Below are 6,139 nucleotides of genomic sequence, written 5' to 3'. Positions count from 1 at the left end.
AGACCCTGTCTCTCCATAAAATAAAATTTTTAAATGTAATACATACATAAATAAAAATTCGGGAATTTATAATTATATTCAAAAGACTTTATTTATTTATTTATTTATTTATTTATTTATTTATTTATTTTTTGAGACGTAGTCTTGTTCTGTGGCCCAGGCTGGAGTGCAGTGGCATGATCTCGGCTCACTGCAAGCTCCACCTCCCGGGTTCACACCGTTCTCCTGCCTCAGCCTCTCGGGTAGCTAGGACTATAGGTGGCTGCCACCACGCCCGGCTAATTTTTTTTTTTTTTTTTTTTTTTTTTTTTTTTTTTTTTTTTGTATTTTTAGTAGAGACAGGGTTTCACTGTGTTAGCCAGGATAGTCTCAATCTCCCGACCTCATGATCCACCCACCTCAGCCTCCCAAAGTGCTGGGATTACAGGTATGAGCCACCTCACCTGGCCTCAAAAGACTTTTTTAATTTACTAGGTAAATATTTCAAGCAGAGGACATTTCTTATACCTTTGTTGATTTCAATAGACTTTCATCTGGCTAAAATCTCTTCTCAGTAACAAGTTGGAAACTTGACCTGAACTGGGTGTGTACTTTAAGATCCTAATCAGCCAGGCGCAGTGACTCACACCAACACTTTGAGAGACTGAGGTAGGAGGATCATTTGAGCTCAGTAGTTCAAGACCAGACTGGGTAATATAATGAGACCCCATCTCTACAAAAAATATCAAAAATTAAAAAAAATTAGCTACTCGGGAGGCTGAGGCAGGTGGCTTGCTTGAGCCTGAGGTGCAGTGAGCCATGATCCCACCACTGCACACCATCCTGGGGGACAGAGCAAGACACTGTCTCAAAATAAAAAAGCAAGTAACAAAGAAAAAGAAAAAAGTTCCTAACCACAGGACAGTGCAAAGATTTGTCATCTTCTGTCTTCATCACATACCAGAGAAGTATCATGCTTTCCTGATAATACCAAATTGGATTTGATTGTTCAGAAAAACAGTAAACATGACAAAGTAAGCAAAATGGGATGAGAGCTCAAGAAGGCCTCAATTCATTCATCAAATCTTCAATGTATTCATCACTAAACTCATCAATACCTGATGTTGTCTGGAGTAAAATTTCAGATGTTTTGTTTTTGCGTATAAATTCACACCAACGAAGAGTTATTGCTATGGCTAAATTGTGATGACCACAGTTTTGCAATTTCCCATTCTTTTCTATTGTACTGAAAATTGGTCTTTCAAGGCCTTATGTGACAACTGCAACCTGGATAATCTTTGAGATTAAATATTTGTCAAACAACTCTATAATTCATTGTTGCCAGGCTTGTGCCCATCACAGCGCCAGAGTCAACACTCAATCAATAATTGTTGAATGAATAAATTCATTCACTTACTTGCTCATTAATATCTCAGTATTGTAATTAGGGAATGTGTTCAGTACAATGTTTTCAAATTAATTAAATTTTTATGCACCTAAATTTTAAAATTCTACTCTTCTTTTCCTAGCACTTTTTCTGAAAGATGCCTTGGGCTTCCTGTCCGCTTAAGCAAATTACTCATCATTTGTGAAACCATAATGTATCCTTCCCCTCCCCACTCCAACCCCCTCTATCTTTTTCTAAATTGTTGTTACTACTTGCAACAAGGGAGAAATGCCTGGTAGGTCCTCCCCATCTAATGTCAACCATCTCTTTCCCAAACACTCAATCACTGCTATCGCAGACAATTTGTTTGCCTTTTTAACTTCAATAATTGGAATCATTCTAGATGCATAGAACTTTAAGCACTGTAGTTTCCAGATAACCTAAAAGTTACTGGATGAGGCACAGTGGCTCATGTCTGTAATCCCAGCACTTTGGGAGCCTGAAGCAGGAGATCACTTGAAACCAAGAATTCAAGACCAGCCTGGACAACTTAGCAAGGCTCCATCTGTACAAAAAAATGAAAAATTAGTTGGGCAAGGTAGCATGCACCTGTAGCCCTAGTTACTTGAGAGGCTGAGGTGCGAGGATAACTTGAGTCCAGGACTTTGACGGTGCATTGAGGTATGATCGTGCCACTGCACTCCAGCCTGGGTGACAGAGCAAAAATTTTGTCTCTAAAAAAGTAAAAAATTAATATAAAAATAAATTAAAAGATCTTGTGGCATGTGTGTTTGTGAGTTTCTCAGGTAAAACATGGCTAAAAGCATACAGAGTGAGTGGAGAAGAAAGACGCAGCCTGAAAAGAGAAAAAAGAATGTCCCAGAGGAGCTTAGCAGGCTTAAAAATATTCTCCAAGTAGACAGTGATGTCTTAATGAAAGACGTTCAAGATAGCAACTGTGGTGGTGCCCAAACATTGACGTGGGCTGGGTGCAGTGGTTCAGGCCCGTAATCCCAGCAGTTTAGGAGGCCAAGGTGGGAGGATTTCTTGAGGCTGGGAGTTGGAGACCAGCCTGGGCAACATGGCAAGACCCTGTCTCTACAAAAAGTTAAGAGAATTAACGGGGTGTGCTGGTGCGCTCCTGTAGTCCCAGTTACCAGAAGTCTGAAGAAGGAGGATCACCTGAGCCCAGGAGTTCAAGGCTGCAGTGAACAATGCAGTCCAGCCTGAGTGCCTGGCGCCACTGCACTCCAGCCTGAGTGATCCCGTCTCAAAAAAGAAAGAAAGAAAGAGAGAGGAGAAAAGAAAAGAAAGAAAGAAAATACAATGTCAGATAAAAGATGAAAAAGATGAAATGAAAATGGAAACTGAGATTAAGAGAAACAAAAAGACTTCGAGACCAGAATGGACAGTACCCAATATGGATTAACCAAACGCAAAGCAAGATAAAAGAAAGGGGAAAAGCAAACCAAATGCAGTGAAGGCAGAGAAGGGTTTGGTCTGGTAGACCCTTAAAAATTTGGGGCTGGGGCTGGGCGCCATAGCTCATGTCTGTAATTACAACATTTTGGGAGGCCTAGACAGGCAGATTGCTTTGAGCTCAGGAGTTAGACACCAGCCTGGGCAACATGGTGAAACCCCATCTCTACAAAAAATTACAAAAGAAATTAGCCAGTCTTGGTGATGCGCACCTGTAGTCCCAGCTAGTTGGGAGGCTGAGGCAGAAGAATCGATTGAACCCAGGAGGTTGCAGTGAGTTGAGATCATGCCACTACACTCCAGCCTGGGTGACAGAGCAAGATCCTATTCTAAAACAAATAAACAAAAATTTGGAAAATGCCACGAGACAGATGATTGAGTAGAATGTATACAAATGCATACTTTCATTTCAGCTCCCATCAAATGAAAACTATTTCTTTTCATATTTTAACTTGGCCTTTTTTATTGAATTCAAACCCAACGTAACTCCTCAGGTTTGTTTTGGGAACTTGAATAAAATATTTTCTTTGGTGCATGAAAACCACACTGATATTTTAATTGGATGCTACTCAATATTCAGGTATCAAGCATCAAAATTCTGTCACGTATTAATTGTTGTATTACAACTAAGTAATTATAGTCAGGAAAAATAAAACAATGATGTACTGACAAATTTTCTTAACTCAGATTTAAAGAAAGCTGTTATGTAAGCATATCAGTTATTTTAAAAAAGCAAAGAAGTTATAAAAATATAACATTTTGGGAGACCGAGGCAGACAGAGAACTTGAGGTTAGGAGTTCAAGACCATCCTGCCCAACATGATGAAACCCTGTCTCTACTAAAAATACAAAAAGTAGCCAGGCATGGTGGTGCATGCCTATAATCCTGGCTACTCAGGAGACTGAGGCAGGAGAATCGCTTGAACCCAGAAGGTGGAAGTTGCAGTGAGCTGAGATCGCGCCACTGCAATCCAATCTGGGGGATGGGGCGAGACTCCGTCTCAAAAATAATAATAATAATATAACATTAGTGGATCTTATAAACAATGCTTGTGTGGAGTTTTGATTCTGTATAATTCAGAATAAAAAATAAATTTCAAAAATACATTAAAAGTTGCTGCATTTTATTTTCGATTTTCTTTCATCAGAGAGTTTTTTTAGCTTGGGAGGATTTACTTTTCAGACTGACAAAAATATCTTGTGCTTGCATGTTAATCCCAATTATCATGAATATTATGTTAATTTGAGTGTGTGGGAAAATTCCATTTTTAGCCACAAATTTTCCTATTGGGTAAGCTCATTGTGTCTGTCCTTAGGAGCAAGATCTTTTAGGATGTCATGCATGCTGTGTCCTCATCTGGATGCCACTTTGCAATCTGATTTTCTTTTTGCTTTTTCTTTTCTATTTTAAACAAGGCCTCCCTCTGTCACCCACGCTAGAGTGTAGCGGCATGATTGTAGCTCCCTGCAGCCTCAAAATCCTGGGCTCCAGTGAGCCTCCCACCTCAGCCTCCCAAAGCACTGGAACTAGAGATGTGAGCATTTGATCCTTGTTTTCTATAAAACAGAAACTATAGTCCAATAAATTCAAGGTTTTTTTCTTGTATCAGCTTCACCTTGAAATTTTGATCTAACATCTCCTCAATATCTATGTCGTGTCTGAGAGTATATACCTACCTAAAATTCCTAAGAAAGAAAGGACACTGACACTTCATAAGAATGATACCCTTGACTGGCACCATCGCTCACGCCTGTAATCCCAGCGCTTTTGGAGGCTGAGGTGGGCGGATCACCTGCGCTCAGGAGTTAGAGACCAGCCTGATCAACACGGAGAAACTCCATCTCGAATAAAAATACAAAATTAGCCGGGTACGTGGCGCATGCCTGTAATCCCAGCTACTCGAGAGGCTGAGGCAGGAGAATCACTTGAACCCAGGAGGCAGAGGTTGCAGTGAGCCAAGGTCGCACCATTGCCTTCCAGCCTGGGCAACAACAGGGAAACTCCATCTCAAAAAAAAAAAAAAAAAAAAAAAAAAGAATGAGACCCTAATGTCTCTCTTTTCCAGATGGTACTATATCTGTATACACTTAAAATATATTTTATCTCCAAAAATATCTCCTATTAGCTTACTTTATAACAGGAAACTACTAGTTTTTTTTCTTTCCAAATATCTGTCAAGCAAGAAAATTTCATACTTTGAACTTGACTATAAATCATTTTATATGAGAATATCTCTTAAGGCAGACTTTTAAAAGTTTTTGAAAATGTACTAGCCGTTTTGACATGTCTGATGGATGCCTGGTAACAGAGTAATGCCTGAGGGAAAAGAAGACCAATCATTTTTCTAGATTTATTCAAGCAGATGTATTCACAGTTGTACATTTCAACCACAATGTCATCTGCTTTGGATATATTTTCATTTTTTAATCATCAGAGCAGTATCAATATATCAGCACTGAATCATGGATATACATCAACATTAGAAAAATATAACCCCAAGGGTACATACCATGAGAACATTTATAAGTAAAAAAAAAAAAAAAAAAACATATCTCTGAATGATAATGTTGGGAAAATCAGGAATCGTGGAAACTGTCTAAGCAGTAAATAAGACTGAATAGAAGACGATTCACAAAGTCTAGAGAGAGATGACGTTACACAAGGTGAGGAGTCTGCAAAAGTTTGTTCATTACCTCACACTGTCCCTGGTAGACAAGGTGCCACCATTAGGTTTAATATTAGATGAGATGTTCTCCTTGATTTAGAACTGGGTGTTAGATTTTCTAAAAACAAAAACAGATAACGGAATGTCAACGAAAACTATTCGTTCAAAATGGAGACATTCATCACATAGTTTGTTTTATTTGGTAATTCCTATAATTTTCTAGAAAAAAATCTCAAAGTAATTCTTGGGAAACACAGTAATTGTTGGGAAACATAATACAATAATACAAATTTTTTACTAATCCAAATATGAATCCACATATATGTCTTAAACTGAGACTCTTTTTACCTGGTGTTTCAGACAGAATCCTTAGTTGTAAGCAACATAAATTAGCTTTTTAAGTGAAAGACAATTCATTGGAAGAATGTCAAGCTCACAAAATCAATGGGAGATCAGAGAACCAATAATTAGAAAAGTAGAAACTCAGCAAGCTCCAGGTGGCCCGGACAGGTCACATAATATGCTGTGTAGTATTTTTCATAGTTTTCATAACAACAAAGGACTCCTAACCATCCCTCACATCCTCAAATTCAAAGTTTCAACAGAGAATGACCAGTTGGCTAAACCT

At 38.6% G+C, this 6,139-nt stretch overlaps 1 pseudogene; it reads left to right on the top strand.

Annotated features, from left to right (window-relative positions):
* Positions 1-2,179: 2,179 nt before the first annotated feature.
* On the top strand, positions 2,180-2,873 carry LOC108536304 (protein LLP homolog pseudogene; annotated as a pseudogene).
* The last annotated feature ends 3,266 nt before the right edge of the window (positions 2,874-6,139 follow it).

Source organism: Rhinopithecus bieti, unplaced genomic scaffold (genome assembly GCF_001698545.2).
Source record: "Rhinopithecus bieti isolate Rb0 unplaced genomic scaffold, ASM169854v2 scaffold_641, whole genome shotgun sequence".
NCBI lineage: Eukaryota > Metazoa > Chordata > Mammalia > Primates > Cercopithecidae > Rhinopithecus > Rhinopithecus bieti.
The sequence above is the reverse complement of the archived record's forward strand: the minus strand, read 5'-3'. Positions and strand labels throughout refer to the sequence as shown.